Here is a 19,720-nt window from a genome sequence, read left to right on the forward strand (position 1 = left end):
TTTGGAAGAGTTTGAGAAGGATAGGTGTTAACTCTTCTCGAAATGTTTGATAGAATTCGCCCGTGAACCCATCTGGTCCTGGGCTTTTGTGTGTTGGGAGATTTTTAATCACTGCCTCAATTTCCGTACTTGTGATTGGTGTGTTCATGGTTTCTATTTCTTCCTGGTTCAGTCTTGGAAGATTGTATTTTTCTAAGAATGTATCCATTTCTTCCAGGTTATCCAAGTTATTGGCATATAGTTGCTTGTAGTAGTCTCTTGTGATGTTTTGTATTTCTGAGGTGTCCATTGTGACTTCTCCTTTTTCATTTCTAATTCTGTTAATTTGCATCTTCTCCCTTTTTTTCTTGATGAGTCTGGCTAATGGTTTATCAATTTTGTTAATCTTCTCAAAGAACCAGCTTTTAGTTTTATTAATTTTGCTATGGCTTCCTTCCTTTCTTTTTCATTTATTTCTGCTCTGATCTTTACGATTTCTTTCCTTCTGCTCACTTTGGGGTTTCTTTGTTCTTCTTTCTCTAGTTGTTTGAGGTGTAAGGTTAGGTTGTTTATTCGATCATTTTCTTGTTTCTTAAGGTAGGACTGTATTGCTATAAACTTCCCTCTTAGAACTGCTTTTGCTGCATCCCATAGGTTTTGGGTTGTTGTGTTTTCATTGTCGTTTGTTTCTAGATATTTTTTGATTTCCTCTTTGATTTCTTTAGTGATTCCTTGGTTGTTTAAGAGTGAATTGTTTAGCCTCCATGTGTTTGTCTTTTTTGCAGTTTTTTTCCTGTAATTGATATCTAGTCTCATGGCATTGTGGTCTGAGAAGATGCTTGATATGATTTCCATTTTCTTGAATTTGCTGAGGTTTGATTTGTGACCCAAGATGTGATCTATCCTGGAAAATGTTCCATGTGCACTTGAGAAGAAAGTGTAGTCTGTCATTTTTGGATGGAATGTCCTATAAATAGCAATTAAGTCAAGATGGTCTAATGTGTCATTTAAAGCTTGTGTGTCTTTATTTATTTTTTGTTTGGATGATCTGTCCATTGATGTAAGTGGGGTGTTCAAATCTCCCACTATTATTGTGTTCCTGTCGATGTCCCCTTTTATAGCTGTTAGCATTTGCCTTATGTATTGAGGTGCTCCTATATTGGGGGCATAGATATTTACCATTGTGATATGTTCTTCTTGAATGGATCCCTTGATCATTAGGTAGTGTCCTTCCTTGTCTCTTGTAATAGTCTTTACTTTCAAGTCTCATTTGTCTGATATGAGTATTGCTACTCCAGCTTTCTTTTTACTTCCATGTGCATGGAATATCTTTTTCCATCCCTTTACTTTCAGTTGATATGTATCCCTTGGTCTGAAGTGGGTTTCTTGTAGGCAGCATATAGAAGGGTCTTGTTTTTGTATCCATTCAGCCAGTCTGTGTCTTTTGGTTGGAGCATTTAATCCATTTACATATAAAGTGTTAATTGACATGTGTGTTCCAATTACCATTTCCTTAATTATTTTGGGTGTGTATTTGTAGGTCTTTTCCTTTTCTTGTGTTTCCTACTTAGAGAAGTTCCTTTAGCACTTGTTGTAAGGCTGGTTTGGTGGTGCTGAATTCTCTTAACTTTTGCTTGCCTGGAAAGCTTTTGATTTCTCCCTCAAATCTGAATGAGATTCTTGCTGGGTAGAATATTCTTGGCTGTAGGTTTCTATCTTTCAGGACTTTCAGTATATCCTGCCATTCCCTTCTGGCCTGCAGAGTTTCTGTAGAAAGGTCAGCTGTTATCCTTATGGGTTTTCCCTTATATGTTGTTTGTTGCTTTTCTCTTGCTGCTTTTAATATTTTTTCTTTGTGTTTAATTGTCATTAGTTTGATTAATATGTGTCTTGGTGTATTTCTCCTTGGGTTTATTCTGTATGGGACTCTCTGAGCTTCTTGGACTTGGTGAATTATTTCCTTTCCCATGTTGGGGAAGTTTTCCACTAGAACCTCTTCAATTATTTTCTCAGACCCTTTCTTGTTTCCTCTTCTTCTGAGATGCCTATAATTCGAATGTTGGTACACTTAATGTTATCACTGATGTCTCTGAGACTGTCTTCTAATCTTTTTATTCTTTTTTCTTTTTCCTGCTCTGTGGCAGTTATTTCCCCTATTCTATCTTCCAACTCACTTATTCATTCTTCTGCCTCAGTCATTCTGCTGGTTATAGCATCTAGAGTATTTTTAATTTCAGTTATTTTGTTATCCATTGCTGTTTGTTTTTCTGAGTTCTTATGAACTGTTTCTTGTACTTTCTCTATTTTGTTATCGAGATTTTGTATCATTTTTACTATCATTACTCTAACTACTTTTTCAGGCATTTTTCCTATTTCCTCCTCATTTATTTGGTCTTGTGGGTTTTTTTCCTGCTCCTTTGCCTGCATAGGGTTTCTTTGTTTCCTCATGGTTGTCCAAACTTTTGGGGTTGCTTGTCCTGGCGATAGAGGTGTTTAGAGAAGACTGTCCAAGCCTCAGACTAATGTCCAAGTATTGGGTTAAATGAACATTAAGTCTAGGAAACACATACATGTATAAGACACACAATTACTGACTCTGTTAGGACATAAGGCTCCTGAAAGACCTGACAGAACCCCAGTGTGCTATCAGATATTCACAGAGAAACCCAGCAGAAATTGACAACTGAAACAGAACAAATCAGAGACAAAAGCAAAAGCAAACAAACAACAAATAACACCCTACACATACAAACATCAATCCAGGGAGATTTTGTAAGCTAGGATCAAATATAGAAAAGAACTGGAGTACCACCAGAGAGAATGGAGAGTCTCAGAATGTATTTAGACAACTGTACTAAGAACTAAGATAAAGACAAAAGCCTAATATTAGATACCAAGGCAGTGCGTCCTCTGGAGAATAGAGCAAGGAGTCTGAGCAGACCGATAGTGTTGCTTATAAGTATGTTAAGATAAAATAAACTTAAAAAGGCTGGAAGAAAGGGGAACAGAAGAGCATATGTGGTTGGAAATATGCAAATAAAAAGAAAGGAATAGAAATGTATAAAAGATAGGGATGAAAGGAAAGTATGAGAGATATTTTGGCCGTACTACCAAACACTTAGCTAGAGATAGAAGTATATAAAAAGGCAAAAAAAAAAAAAAAAGAATAAAAAATATCATTAAAAAATTATGTTATAAAACTTGTAGATCCCTTAGGGCTAAGATCATATTTAATAAATCAAAAAAAAAAAAAAAAAAGAGAGAGAGAAAGAAAAAAAAAAAAAACCCAGAGCTGATCCTAGAATGGACCAGTTCAATAGGTATTGATACTACTATTTCTGTTTCCTTAGCGTCTCAGCTGTAAGTGTCCTTCTCCTTGCCTTGGGTTTTTTTGCATTATTCTGTGACCAGCAGAGGTTCCTTTATTGTTCGTCTGTAAGCGTCGGTGTGTGGGGAGGGAGAGGATACAATAGTGGCTCCTTCTCCTGGGAGTGAGTGAGCAGTGGCACACTGTTGTTTCAGTCAGGCTTGGAGGTGCCTGTTGCAGAGGGACGCTGGTGGCTCAGGCGTAAACAGAAAATCTTAGAGTTGGGCCTCTCTCTGGGTTTTTTTCTTTTCGATGCTGTTGTTTTATTTTCTCTAGGCAGCCTCCCTGCTGCTGGCGTTGCAAGGGGTTTTAATCTAGCCCCGCCCGAGTGTTTTCTGTAATGGGACAGTCTGGATCATGTGGAAAAATAAACAAACATACAACCATCTTAGATACTGAGTTCTAAATGCAATTGCTTTCATTTGGAAAACTGCCATTTCCGTAAGCTCTGAGTATCAATACTGTAAGAATTTCTTTGAATTGAATATGCAGAAGAAAAGTTCTGATAAGTTTACTATGTGGTAAAGTCCTTGAATTAGTGTGTATGTGTTAAAAATTAGACTCTATAGAATGAAAATTGTATTGACACAGGGAAGATTGATTTGTATCTTGTGTGAATTACTGAAAGTTCTGATTTATATTTTTAGAACAATTCTATAGAGAAAAGAAAGCTAATCTCACCCAAATTGGCATTTTTATTATAATTCATTTGTGTTTGATGAAATCACTAAACCTAAAGACCAGCAAACCTAACCACATCAGATCACACAATCAATTGTGGTTGTAAGTTTGTTCTGTCTGATGAACTTGCTTTAATTTACTTTGCTTATCTTTCAGCATTCATAATTGATTTAGAACTTAAATCTTCATTAACATGTGGTACCAATATTTAGTTTCCTAAAGCTAGTAAAGTCATCCCTTCTGGGTTCATTTATCCTATTTAAAAAGTAACTGAGCAGCTGGGGGAAAAAAAGAAACATATCTACAATGGTATCCTGTAAAACATTGCTTTTATTTTAAGATGTCCATTCTAATAAAATATGATAAAATGCCTGTACTTTTAAAATCAGATAATAGCCAGCCTAAGGGACTATGCTGAAGAATTAATTCTCAGGTTTCCAAAACAGAAGTCTCAGAACATAGTTTTTTATTCTCATTTTCTTAACTCTAAAAAAAAAAAAAAAAAAAAATTGAAAAAAACTTGGCTCTCTGGCCAAGAAAAATGAATTCATTCAGATTATGCCACAGTTTCTTTCGGGAAATGTAAAACTTTTATTAGTTTACAATTATTTCTCAAAATAATAATTGTATTGAGCACAAGCAAAGTGAAAAAAAGCAATAACTTTGTACAAAGTTAGTAATACCCCCCTCAACCAGTAAGACTAATAGGAGAAAATAAATAAAATACTGCTTTCTTCTAAACAACAAATATCACTGTAATCAATATAGGTTTTTAATAGTACTCTGAAATGACACATTGCCTTGATATTCTTACAGAGGCATTTGAAAAATCACAATAATCTTTCTGAATACCTATTGTTCCTTTTTAAATTCAGAAATGAAAGAAACTGTTTAAAACAGATTATTTAACTCTATGTTGTTTAGGGTGAAGTTACAGAGAAGACAGCACAAAACTTTAGAGTGAATGGTTAATCAGTCTTGGAAATTAGAGACATGTAAAAACCTGTTTTATGGACCAAAAAGTCAAATTCAAAACAAAAGCACATTTTCTTTGTTTTTTGTTACAGAACTATAACATGATTTTATTTCAATTTTTTGGAAGAAAAATAATAATACAGTAGGTTTTTGCAAATATTATATGTCAAGTTAAAATCCCAGTGCTGCAAGACCCCACACTTAAGCTGTGAGAGTGGACTGTCTATAATTATTTCCACCATTTAGCTCTCTGAGGCTTGTCTTCCTTGAATCACACACAAGGGGACAGGAATTTAACTCAGTGCTTGCAGCATCAAGGGAAACTGTATTTCCCACACATAAAGTTGGAAAGCAAGGAAGTGAAAACTTTTATCTCAATCTAATATGACTGTACGTGTGGAAAATGAGGTCCAAAAACAGGTCAGAGTCAATATTTTCTTGTTCATTTTTTTAAAGGAGATTTATATCATTTCTTTCATGGTGTGGTAAAGTTTGTCGAAGGTTTTGAAATTGTACATGGCTTTCTAATAGCCTATACTACCTTTTCCTAGGATATATAATCTTGTTTTCAATATTCCTACTAAATGTTTTAGAGGCAGCCTGAAAGCAGGATATAAAAATAAGGAGAAAATAGGCTACATTATCTGACAATTATAAAGAAATTTCAGAGGGATCATAAATTCAAATTAAAATGTTAATGTATCAAGGAGAAGTATTTGCCAATGTGAGTGACAAAAATCTTGCTGAACCAAGTTTAACCAAGTTCAGAGTTAGACAACTGGGGCATTGGATGAGTTGTTCACAATATACATCTTCATCTTTCCACTTCATTGTATCAAGAGTATAGGGTGCATCCTCATACTTGTATTTTCAAGGTTGAGAGATAATTGCTTCAATTCCAATCATCTCATCCAAAATTGAGGCTAACAGAGAGGGGAAGGGGAGAGAGAGCATGCTTCTTTGCTTTGTCTCTTTTTATCAAAACAGGAAACACTTTCCTCTACACTACTCCTTTCCAGTAAATAAATATTTATAGGTTATTGGTAAAGACACGGTCAAATGTTTGAAAAAGAGGCCGATGATCTGAGTAGTGAGGTTTGTGATTATATGTGTTAGGGACAGGAAAAAAAGAGAGAGAGAGAAATAAAAGATTTGGCCCGTGAACATTCAGTGTGAGTTACAGTTAATTTTGAGAGTTTGAGTATCTCTCAAATGCATCCAGAGAAGAAAAAAATAACCACTCAGTAACCTTGCTCTTACAGGTTTTTGAGTGTGTCATCCCACTGTGCTAAATGATCTTGAATTTGTCCCATTTCAGTGAATAGGTGTTATTTACATAGATTATTTTATTCAGTCCAATAATTTTGAATTGAATGATATAATAATATACTCACGTTCTCATTTAAGCCCTTTTTTAGTCAAATACTATGTGCCCAATTATGTGGTAAATATCATAGTTTATTTCAAGAACCATTGACTTTCAACCTTTCAACCTGTCATGCAGATTTTTACACAAATGAGAAATAAAACTGAAGTTATTGAAGTTAGCATAAGATGAGGAAATGAGAAAATGCAATATAACTAATAAATGCTATGGGATTCTAAGATGATAGAGGCAAATATTTATCAATATGATTGTGCTGAGCTATGAAGATGAGGAAATATTTGTGCAGTTAGTGGGAATGGAGGAAGGGTATTCTGTGATTTTATAGTTTATTTTGTGGTATAAGGTTCACACTGCCTTAGCAAAAGGTTTAAATTTGGCAAAGGAAAGGAGGTTACTTGTCCGAATCGTCTGTAGGGATTTTCAGAGTGATTTATCCTTTCTCTCTCTCTCTCTTTTTTTTTTGAGTTGAGAATCACTGTTTAAATGAGATATTATTTAATGTGTAAGTTTGGCTACCTTTCAAGTCTGTCTAGAAACAAGCAATAATCATTTTTCTAGGTCATGGGAAATATTGAAGTTTTGAAATAATCTTTTAAGACATTAGAATAGAAAGTTAAGTGTTACACTGACAGGTAGATACATACAGAGGCATGGTGTATGTATTTGAAAACATTTGGGAAGTAATATAAATAATTCCAGAGTAAAAGAGTATCTGGTAAAGTTTTTGATAATTGGAAGGGAAAAGTGAAACATGAGAAATCTTTTCATAAGACTGCTTTTATGATTTTATAACATACATAATGGTGTTTGGCCTTTAAGTAGAAGCTTTAAAAAAATTTAAAATTGTTTAAAATGACAAACGTATTTCTTAGGCTGGTTCAGCTACTGTTCTGTAAAAGTTAGGGTGCAATTACAAATACATGTACTTTTTTTCTTCATGAGTCAGATGTCTCTTTCAAACCACAATCATCTCCAGAATCAAAATGGAAAACCAATTTTTAGAATTCAATAATTCCTATTTTTCTAAAGCTCTTTATTGGAATATGATTGCTTTACACTGCTGTGCCAGTTTTTGCTGTACAACAAAGTGAATCAGCTGTATTTATACATATATCCCCATGTCCCCTCCCTCCTGCAACTCCTCCCTACCTTCCCTGTTCCAGCCCTCTAAGTCATCACCCATGATCAAGTTGATCTCCCTGTGTTATGCAGCAGCTTCCCACTAGCTATCTATTTTACATTTGGTAGTATATGAGTCAAAGCTACTCTCTCACTTCATCCTGGCTTTCCCTTCACCCCCCCCTCCACCCCGTGTCCTCAAGTCCATTATCTACATCTGCATCTTTATTCTTGCCCTGTCACTGGGTTCATCAGTACCTTTTTTTTATATTCCATATGTGAGTTAGCATACAGTATTTGTTTTTCCAATAGTTCCAATAGTCCCTATTTTTTAAAAATAATAGGTGACAGTCAGATAATATCAATAGAAATAATGAAAGTCAATAAGGGCTTTCAGTTCTATATCAAAATTTAGGTACTTTCTACCACACATTTCAAATTTTGTGAATGTTTATGAGTTCCAAGGATGACTGTTGATTTCTTCTTTTACAATATAAGCTTCCTAGATAGAATATGCAGACATTGGGTATACTAGAAACCCTGGATAATTACTGCAAAAAATATTTCATATGTTATAGTTAAATAGTCTTTTAATTGAGTGTATCTATCCAATGCTGTTTCTGAAATAGACTGAATCCCTGAATGCTTTAAAAAATCAGCAACTGATTTTTTTCTGTTGTTAATTGTAAACTAGATAATTCTAGTGATTCTGCATTTTAGAAACTTCATAATTATAATTATAAAACAAACAAAACAAAAAACAGTAGTTTTCTCTGACACTTGTATTTTCATCTTAACTCTGAATAAATAAAAGTCAGGGATTAAATACTCAAAGAATTTAAGTCAATAAGAAGAGAATAGGTTTTAATAAATAGGTTAAGCTATGGCCATCGAAAGAGGGAAAAAAAAAAACTGTTGAATGAAAAAGTTTTTGGTGAATTCTAAGGCATTTCAGTTCAATCCTATGCAAAGCATCTAGGTATTTTTTCTTTCACTGTGTAGCCAAACAAAGCATAGGGAAATAAAACATAGCAAAACAAAACATTGGGAAACAAAATATCCAGAACATTTCTATCTTGTATTTACTTTGGTAGAATGAATGGATAGTCCTCCAGCATATATTGAATATATTTCTATTCTAGGTGCTGTGTATGTATAAGTAAACATTCTAGGTTTGTGGGGGTGTAGAAGTGAATAAGACAGACCTTCTTGTACTGAACAAGCTCACAATCTGAACAGGGTAATTTAATTAGCCAGGTTTTTGCTTTGCCACAGCAAATGGGAAGACTATATAGTTCCACTCAACTTGACAGAAAGGATTACTTATAATTGAAATGAATATTTAGAATGAATCCCTTTTGGGGCAAAAATTAATGATAACAGATCTCTGTGTAACAATATTAAATGCTTTCCCTGACTGCAGCAGCTAGGGATATGTGATTGTGTAAGAAATGCTTATTCTTTCTATACATAGTCCATATTATCCCTTAACTTCCCAGACATTTGTAATAGAGGTGCAGAGATTTTACACTGGAACACATTTATTCACTCATGTATTCATTAGCTTGCTCGGACTTTCAGTAAGTAGTTATGAAATGGCCAATAGATGCCAATGAGAATTCATCAACAGGAAACCATTCTTCTGTGAGACCTAGTGCAAAAGGCCAGATGTTGTTTGGAGTTAGATATAGTGGACTCAAGCCACAGATCCACAGTTTACAAGCTGGTATATATAATTTAGGTTAAATTAGTTAACATTTCTGTTTTCCCAAATCTGTTCGATGACATATTCACAAGATTATTAGAAGCCTTCAGTGATAAAAGGTCTGTAGAGTGTGTGACAGAGCTCTCAGAATATGATAAGTTTTTGGAAAAAAAAGTTTGAAATAATCCATATTGGTTAGATTTATTTACAGAGGCAATTTGAAAAAGCAATAAGGAAAAATAGGATTTAATTGCAGGTCTTGCTGATTATTTGTGACGTAGCATTGGTCATATCACTTAAAATTTCTAAGTCATTATCCCTCATCCGTTAAATAGAAAGTGTAACACTTATCTCACAAACTCAAATTGTTATTGCAAGATCACAGCAGAAAAGAGTGAAAATGATTATAAACAATAAAATATTATACAATTTCAAAAGCATTATGTCTTTTGTTTTCTTTTATCCTCATCACAGTATTTCAAAATTACATATTTCAAAGTTAAATCCATTTTCATTTCTTTTTTGATACTTTGTCTCCCTCTTAGTTTTTCTTCTTGTTTGCCTTGTCTTAATTCACATTCTAATCCTTTAATTCTTTGTTCTATTTGTATTGCTTTGTAATGTTTTTAATCATTCATCTTAAAGTAAAACATACCTTCTAGGTTTCTCCCCCTATTTCCTCAAGAAACAGAACACACACACACACACACACACACACACACACACAAACCCCCGTAAATGTATAATAAACCTACTAGCATTCTCTTTCCCTGTTCTGTCACAGGAAATTTTGACCTCTCATAGAGACTGGCAGCTATTTATCACGTTGATAACAATAGCAAACATTTTTGAGCTCTTATTACGTGGTAAGCAGTTTGCTAAATGCTTTTTGATATACAAATCTAGTTTAATTCTCACAATAATCTTGTGAGGTTGAAATTTAGTCATTTAAATAACTTGCATAATAATTAGATCAAAAGAATCTGATTCCAGTGATTCCAAAGTTGAATGCTTGAATATTATGAGACTTATTTTTAATGGAGAAAATTCCAAAATCATAGTTGCCTCTCAGTTTGGCAAATTAAATTACAATAAAAACATTAGAAGAGTTTAATGGTATTTATTATTTTAATCTGAGTTATTTTTACAAATGCATGACATGTATAACATGCATGTTATCTTCTACCTTTTTATTTCTTCTTTATATTTACTCTTCCTTTTATTTTCTTAGTCATGATGTTAGTTTTCTAAAAATAAGCTTACTTTTGTGGATACCAGTATTTAAGTGATTTCATTCATTGTTTATTAGCACACTAGAATAATTAACCGAGAAAGTATTTGTACTTCTATAAATATAAATAAAGATGGCTTTGGATAAAATACAGATTAAAAATCAGATTCTTTCCAGAGGACAGTAGATTAGGGGCTGCTATGTAAATATTTATCAAATAACAAAATTACATAAATATTCAATAATATCAAGCAGTTTCTGGGACAGGATCAGCAACCATGTAGACCTCTTCTACTAATGAAAATTGCAAGGCTCTTGCTTGATTTTCACTCACGGTGAATAAGACCTTTGTTTTAAAAGGTTTCATTCAAAAGTTCCCTGCACAGCAAAGTTCACGGCACTCAATTTATCTACCTAGAGAAGATGAAGGGCTTAACTGGCCCTATGTGATTGGAAACTCTGGCTTTAGGAAGTCTCCCAGAAATACAGCCTGGTAAGCCACCCCTCTGACTCTCACATTGTTATTATATAAATGCTATGATTTTTTTCTAAAGAAAGACTGAAATTGGCTATTTTTACCTTGAGACAAAGCATTTTAGATGGGAACAATATTATTTTTTCTGTCAGAAAACATTTTATCTAAGCACATTGAGTACACTTCACTAAATCAGCACAAATGGCTATAAGAGCAAAGTCAAACTTCTCCCAGTTTAGATTTTATTAAAAATAGGGCATGTTCCTTCAGGTGGAAATGTTATGTAGGCATATGAGAGGGGAAGAATTTTGAAAAAAGACAATAAAATTACAAAATATTTATTTTTCCAATATATGAAGCTTGTAATTTTAAGAGATGTTCCATAGTTATGGGTAATACAGCACTCACTAGTGGGGTTTTTGTTTGTTTGTTTTTACTACTATGTCATATATACACACACAATAGGAGCACTTACATATTACAAAATAACACAAACAGGCAATTCACAGAAAAGAAAATCATACCATCAATAAATAGGCAGAAAGGTTTAAATTGATTATAATTATAGCAATGAAAATTGAAACTATAACAAGGCACCTTTTAGATTAGAATATGAAAAACAAAATCATCTTTATAATCATCACTGTTGGTGAGAGTGCATGGGAAATGAACATTCGTGCTTTATTAGGAAGTGGTTAAAATCTATGGAATATTTTTGGAGAGTGGTTTGTCACTAGCTTGCAACAGTTCAAATGCAAAAAGCTTTGGTTTGTTATCAGTGGTAGAAATTGAAATAAACATGTTTATTTTTACATTCTTAAAATGCTAAGATCAAAATTGGAACAATATAGTATTTATAAACAAAGGCATGTTTAAATACATTATTTTATAATTGTAAAGTGTATAAGTAAGAGGCCATTAAAACAGACTCACTAGTTCTAGTGTGGGAAGATTGCCAACATATGTGGAAAATTCAATAAAAAACAGAACATTGGGAATATTATGTTTTTTTAAATGAGAAAGAGAAGAAAAAAGTTACATGTGTAGATAGTCTGAATGCTTCTCATGAGGGGTTCAGGTATAAGGAAAACTGATTTATTTTAATGTGTATATGTTTGTTGCTGTTTTTCTCATTGTTATTGTTCTTGTTTGTTTTACCATATGTGTGTATAACTATAGTACCAATAAGAACAAATATTTGAAAATTGTTAACTCACCTTTGATATGTATAATTGAAAAGAGGAGATTTAAAGGAGTTTAACTTTTCATATATAACATTTGGTGTAATCTTCCAAGGATGATTTTAAAGTAAACAATTATTACATTTAAAGTAATTTAAAGAGTACATTTACTTATTCCTAGATCTGAAATACATCAAAGATGGTCCTAGCCAGCCAAATCGATAAATACATTTATTTTTATTTAAAATTTCATATGTTAGAAGAAATCATCAATTTCATACAGTCCCCAACATTTTTATTTAAAAAAATAATAAATATTCTTTTTTTTATTGAAGTCTAGTTGATTTACAATGTGGTGTTAATTTCTGCTGTACAATTAAGTGATTCAGTTATATATATACACATTCTTTTTTATATTCTTTTTCATTATGGTTTATCACAGGATATTGAATATAGTTCTCTGTGCTATATAGTAGGACCTTGTTGTTTATCCATTCTATATATAGTAGTTTGCATCTGTTAATCCCAAACTTTCAATCCATCCCTCCTATAGCCCCTCTCCCCCTTGGCAACCACAAGTCTGTTCTCTATGTGTGTGGGTCTGTTTCTGTTTAGTAGATAGATTCATTTGTGTCATATTTTAGATTTCACAAAAAATAGAATAATTATTCTTAATCTTGCTTCTATAAAATAGTCACTCTAGGGCTTTTAAAAAATACAGCCTGCTGGTTAGACCACAGATTTGCTATATGTATCTCTGAGTATATGGCCTGTGCATCTGACTTTTTATCTAGCTCCTTTTTTAATTTTAAGAAACAATTTAAGGAACAGTCAGTGGACATTTAAAATATTTTAGTAAAGGATATTTCAATTATTCTTCCAGCTCTGTGATTCTCTTACTGCTTGTGATAGTTTGCTTAGTATACAGAACCAGTATCCAACCTCATATGTACTGAGTTAGTTTATATGTTATGGATCATTGGAATCTCTCTTTGTAATAATTACAGAAAGTATGTAAATTGATTCTTATGCAGTGTATAATTTGAAGTATACCATCTAGCAGAAAGTTAAATTATCAAATTTTTGCTAAGAAAATCAGTACCATATCTGAGAATAGAACCAACAGATTCTCATCGTATACAACTTTCAACTTGGCCAGTGTATATTTTTTCTTCTATATACTAAAATTCATCATAGTATAAATAAAAACATATAAATGATTTTGATTTGTACTAAAGTTACAAAGCAACTCATACAAATCACGATAAAACAATAATCTGTATCATAGGATGGAGACTAAAATCATTGTATCTCCATTTTTGTGAACCAATTGAAGTTCTTGGTAGAAGAGAAAAAATGTGAGTCCCTGCAGTACTGAGAAGGCACAAGATAGTATGCCATAGCATATACTATATATAATTTGATTAACATCCTACCACCAAAATTCCTTGAAATTGACCAAATTACATTGGCATTTTTAAATTTCATTTTATTTATGTATTTATTTTTTGGGGGGTACACCAAGTTCAATCAACTGTTTATATACACATATCCCCATATTCCCTCCATCCCTCGACTCCCACAACCCTCCCCGTCCCAGTCCTCTAAGGCATCATCCATCCTCGAGTTGAACTCCCTTTGTTATACAGCAACTTCCCACTGGCTATCTATTTTACACTTGGTAGTATATATATATGTGTATGCTACTCTCTCACTTTCTCTCAGGTTCCCCTTCACCACCCACCCCCCCAAACCTCGAGTTCTCCAGTCAATTCTCTGCATCTGCTTGTCCTTGTTTTTGTCTTGTCACTGAGTTCATCAGTACCTATTTTTAGATTCCGTATATATGAGTTAACATACAATATTTGTCTTTCTCTTTCTGACTTACTTCACTATGTATGACAGACTCTAGGTCTATTCACCTCATTACATATAGCTCCATCTCATTCCTTTTTATAGCTGAGTAATATTCCATTGTATATATATACCGCTTCTTCTTTATCCATTCATCTGTTGATGGGCATTTAGGTTGCTTCCATGTCCTGGCTATTGGAAATAGTGCTGCAATAAACATTATGGTACAAGTTTCTTTTGGGATTATGGTTTTCTCTGGGTATATGCCCAGGAGTGGGTTTACTGGATCATATGGTAGTTCTATTTGTAGTTTTTTAAGGAACCTCCAAACTGTTTTCCATAGTGGCTGTACCAACTTACGTTCCCACCAACAGTGCAGGAGAGTTCCCTTTTCTCCACACCCTCTCCAACATTTGTTATTTCCAGATTTTGTGATGATGGCCATTCTGATCGGTGTGAGGTGATACCTCATTGTGGCTTTGACTTGCATTTCTCTGATGATTAGTGATGTTGAGCATCTTTTCATGTATGTGTTGGCCATTTGTATGTCTTCTTTGGAGAAGTGTCTATTTAGGTCTTCTGCCCATTTGTGGATTGGGTTATTTGCTTTTTTGGTATTAAGCTTCGTGAGCTGCTTGTATATTTTGGAGGTTAATCCTTTGTCCACTGTTTCGTAGGGAACTATTTTTTCCCATTCTGAGGGTTGCCTTCTAGTCTTGTTTATGGTTTCTTTTGCTGTGCAAAAGCTTTTAAGTTTCATGAGGTCCCATTTGTTTATTCTTGATTTGATTTCCATGATTCTAGGAGGTGGGTCCAAAAGGATCTTGCTTTGCTGGATGTCATAGAGTGTTCTGCCTATGTTTTCCTCTAGGAGTTTTATGGTGTCTGGCCTTACATGTAGGTCTTTAATCCATTTTGAGTTTATTTTTGTGTATGGTGTTAGGAAGTGTTCTAATTTCATTCTTTTACATGTAGTTGTCCAATGTTCCCAGCACCACTTATTGAAGAGGCTGAGGCTCTCTTTTATCTGTTGTATATTCGTGCCTCCTTTGCCAAAGATAAGGTGCCCATATGTGTTTGGGCTTACCTCTGAGTTCTCTATTCTATTCCATTGATCTTTCTTTCTGTTTTTGTGCCAGTACCATACTGTCTTGATCACTATGGCCTTGTAGTATAGTTTGAAGTCAGGAAGCCTGATTCCACCAACTCCATTTTTCCTTCTCAAGATGGCTTTGGCTATTCGGGATCTTTTGCGTTTCCGTACAAATTGTAAGATTTCTTGCTCTAGTTCTGTGAAAAATGCCATTGGTAATTTGATCGGGATTGCATTGAATCTGTAAATTGCTTTGGGTAGTACAGTCATTTTCACGATGTTGATTCTTCCAATCCAGGAACATGGTATGTCCCTCCATCTGTTTGTGTCATCTTTGATTTCTTTCATCAGTGTCTTAAAATTTTCTGCATACAAATCTTTTGCCTCCTTAGGCAGGTTTATTCCTAGGCATTTTATTCTTTTTCTTGCAATGGTGAATGGGAGAATTTCCTTAATTTCTCTTTCTGCTCTTCCTTTGTTAGTGTATAGGAATACAAGAGATTTCTGTGCATTAATTTTGTATCCTGCTACTTTACTAAACTCATGAATTAGTGCTAGCAGTTTTCTGGTAGAGTCTTTAGGGTTTTCTATATATAATATCATGTCATCTGCAGAGAGAGACAATTTTACTTCTTCTTTGCCAATCTGGATTCCATTTATTTCTTTTTCTTCTCTGATTGCTGTGGCTAAAACTTCCAAAACTATGTTGAGTAATAGTGGTGAGAGTGGACACCCTTGTCTTGTTCCTGTTCTTAGAGGGAATTCTTTCAGTTTTTCCCCATTTAGAACGATGTTGGCTTTTGGTTTGTCATATATGGCTTTTATTATGTTGAGGTAATTTCCTTCTATGCCCATTTTCTGGAGAGCTTTTGTCATTAATGGGTGTTGGATTTTGTTAAAAGCTTCTTCTGCATCTATCGAGATTATCATATGGTTTTTATCCTTCAATTTGTTGATATGATATATCACATTGATTGATTTGCATATACTGAGGAATCCTTGCATTCCAGGGATAAACCCCACTTGATCATGGTGTATGATTTTTTTAATGTGCTGTTGGAGTCTGTTAGCTAGTATTTTGTTGAGGATTTTTGCATCTATATTCAGTGATATTGGACTGTAATGTTCTTTTTTTGTGACATCTTTGCCTGGTTTTGGTATCAGGGTGATAGTGGCCTCGTAGAATGAGTTTGGGAGTGTTCTGCCTTCTGCTATATTTTGGAAGAGTTTGAGAAGGATAGGTGTTAGCTCTTCTCTAAATGTTTGATAGTATTTGCTCGTGAATCCATCTGGTCCTGGGCTTTTGTATGTTGGGAGATTTTTAATCACTACCTCAATTTCCGTACTTGTAATTGGTCTGTACATTGTTTCTATTTCTTCCTGGTTCAGTCTTGGAAGATTGTATTTTTCTAAGAATGTATCCATTTCTTCCAGGTTATCCAAGTTATTGGCATATAGTTGCTTGTAGTAGTCTCTCATGATCTTTTGTATTTCTGTGGTGTCTGTTGTTACTTTTCCTTTTTCATTTCTAATTCTGTTGATTTGCATCTTCTCCCTTTTTTTCTTGATGAGTCTGGCTAATGGTTTATCAATTTTGTTAATCTTCTCAAAGAACTAGCTTTTAGTTTTATTTATTTTTGCTATTGCATCCTTCCTTTCTTTTTCATTTATTTCTGCTCTGATCTTTATGATTTCTCTCCTTCTGCTCGCTTTGGGATTTCTTTGTTCTTCTTTTTCTAATTGTTTTAGGTGTAAGGTTAGGTTGTTTATTCAATATTTTTTTCTTGTTTCTTAAGGTAGACTGTATTGCTATAATCTTCCCTCTTAGAACTGCTTTTGCTGCATCCCATAGATTTTGCATTGTTGTGTTTTCATTGTCATTTGTTTCTAGATTTTTTTTTATTTCCTCTTTGATTTCTTTAATGATTTCTTGGTTGTTTAAGAGTGAATTGTTTAGCCTCCATGTGCTTGTATTTTTTGCAGTTTTTTTCCTGTAATTGATATCTAGTCTCATGGCGTTGTGGCCTGAGAAGATGCTTGATATGATTTTAATTTTCTTGACTTTGCTGAGGTTTGATTTGTGACCCAAGATGTGATCTATCCTGGAAAATGTTCCCTGTGCACTTGAGAAGAAAGTATATTCTGTCGTTTTTTGAATGGAATGTCCTATAAATATCAATTAAGTCGAGCTGTTCTAATGTGTCATTTAAAGCTTGTTTGTCTTTATTTATTTTCTGTCTGGATGATCTGTCCATTGATGTAAGTGGAGTGTTCAAGTCTCCCACTATTATTGTGTTACTGTCGATTTCCCCTTTTATGGCTGTTAGCATTTGCCTTACGTATTGAGGTGCTCCTATGTTGGGGGTGTATATATCTACCGTTGTGATATGTTATTCTTCAATGGATCCCTTGATCATTATGGAGTGTCCTTCCTTGTCTCTTGTAATAGTCTTTACTTTCAAGTCTAATTTGTCTGATATGAGTATTGCTACTCCAGCTTTCTTTTGACTTCCATGTGCATGGAATATCTTGTTCCATCCCTCTACTTTCAGTCTATATGTGTCCCTTGGTCTGAAGTGGGTTTCTTGTAGGCAGCATATAGAAGGATCTTGGTTTTGTATCCATTCAGCCAGTCTGTGTCTGTTGGTTGGAGCATTTAATCCATTTACATTGATGGTGATTATTGACATGTGTGTTTCTATTACCATTTTCTTAATTGTTTTGGTTTTGTATTTGTAGGTGTTTTCCTTTTCTTGTGCTTCCTATTTAGAGAAGTTCCTTTAGCACTTGTTGTAAGGCTGGTTTGGTGGTGCTGAATTCTCTTAACTTTTGCTTGCCTGGAAAGCTTTTGATTTCTCCCTCAAATCTGAATGAGATTCTTGCTGGGTAGAATATTCTTGGCTGTAGGTTTCTCTCTTTCAGGACTTTCAGTATATCCTGCCATTCCCTTCTGGCCTGCAGAGTTTCTGTAGAAAGGTCAGCTGTTATCCTTATGAGTTTTCCTTTATATGTTATTTGTTGCTTTTCTCTTGCTGCTTTTAATAGTTTTTCTTTGTGTTTAATTGTCATTAGTTTGATTAATATTTGTCTTGGTGTATTTCTCCTTGGTTTATTCTGTATGGGACTCTCTGTGCTTCTTGGACTTGGTTAATTATTTCCTTTCCCATGTTGGGGAATTTTTCTGCTATAACATCTTCAAATATTTTCTCAGGCCCTTTCTTGTTTTCTTCTTCTTCTGGGATGCCTATAATTTGAATGTTGGTACGTTTAAGGTTATCTCTGATGTCTCTGAGACTGTCTTCTAATCTTTGTATTCTTTTTTTCTTTTTCCTGCTCTGTGGCAGTTCTTTCTCGCATTCTATCTTCCAACTCACTTATAAGTTCTTCTGCCTAAGTCATTCTGCTGGTTATAGCATCTAGAGTATTTTTAATTTCAGTTATTTTGTTATCCATTGCTGTTTGTTTTTCTGAGTTCTTATGAACTGTTTCTTGTACTTTCCCTATTTTGTTATCAAGATTTTGTGTCATTTTTCCTATCATTACTCTCAATTCTTTTTCAGGCATTTTCCCTATTTCCTCTTCATTTATTTGGTCTTGTGGGTTTTTTTTCCTGCTCCTTTGCCTGCATGGTGTTTCTTTGCTTCCTCATGGGAGTCCAAACCTTTCAGGTTGCTTGTCCCAGTGATAAAGGGGTTTATAGAAGACTGTCCAAGCCTCAGACTAATGTCCGAGTGTTGGGTTTAACAAATCCTAAGTCTAGGAGACACATACATGTATAACACACACAATTACTGAATCCATTAGGACATAAGCCTCTGGAAAGACCTGACAGAAGAACCCCTTTATGCTATCAGATATTCAAAGAGAAACCCAACAGAAATTGACAACCCAAACAGAACAAAACAGAAAGAAAAGCACAAACAAACAAACAAACAACACCTTACACATACAAACACTAATCCAGGGAGATTTTGTATGCTAGGATCAATTATAAAAAAGAGCTAGAGTATCACCAGACAGAATGGAGATTCTCAGAATGAAATTAGACAATTTTACTAAGAACTAAGATAAAGACAAAAACCTAATATTAAATACCAAGGTGGTGTGTCATCCCGAGAATAGAGGAAAGTGTCTGAGCAGATCGATAGTGTTGCTTATAAGTATGTTAAGATAAAATAAACTAAAAATGGGATGGAAGAGAGGGGAACAGAAGAGTGTCATGTGATTGGAAATATGCAAATAAAAAGAAAGGAATAGAAATGTATAAAAGTTTGGGATGAAAGGGAGGTATGAGAGATATATTGTCTGTACTACCAAAAACTTAGCTAGAAATAGAAGTGTATAAAAAGGCAAAAAAATAAAAATGGAATAAAAAAATAGAAAAAATATGTTATAAAACTTGTAGATCCCTTAGGACTAAGATGATAATTAACAAAGGAAAAAAAATGGGAAAAAAAAATCCAGAACTGATCCCAGAATGGACCAGTTCAATAGGATTGATTCTAATATTTCTGTTTCCTTAGAGTCTCAGCTGTTAGTGTCCTTCTACTCACCTTGGGTTTTTTATATTATTCTGTGACCAGTGGAGCTTCCTTTATTGTTCGTGTGTAAGCACTGGTGTGCGGGGAGGGAGAGGGGACAATAGTGGCTCCTTCCCCTGGGAGTGAGTGAGC

This window comes from Hippopotamus amphibius, chromosome 10, assembly GCF_030028045.1.
Source record: "Hippopotamus amphibius kiboko isolate mHipAmp2 chromosome 10, mHipAmp2.hap2, whole genome shotgun sequence".
In the NCBI taxonomy this organism is placed as follows: domain Eukaryota; kingdom Metazoa; phylum Chordata; class Mammalia; order Artiodactyla; family Hippopotamidae; genus Hippopotamus; species Hippopotamus amphibius.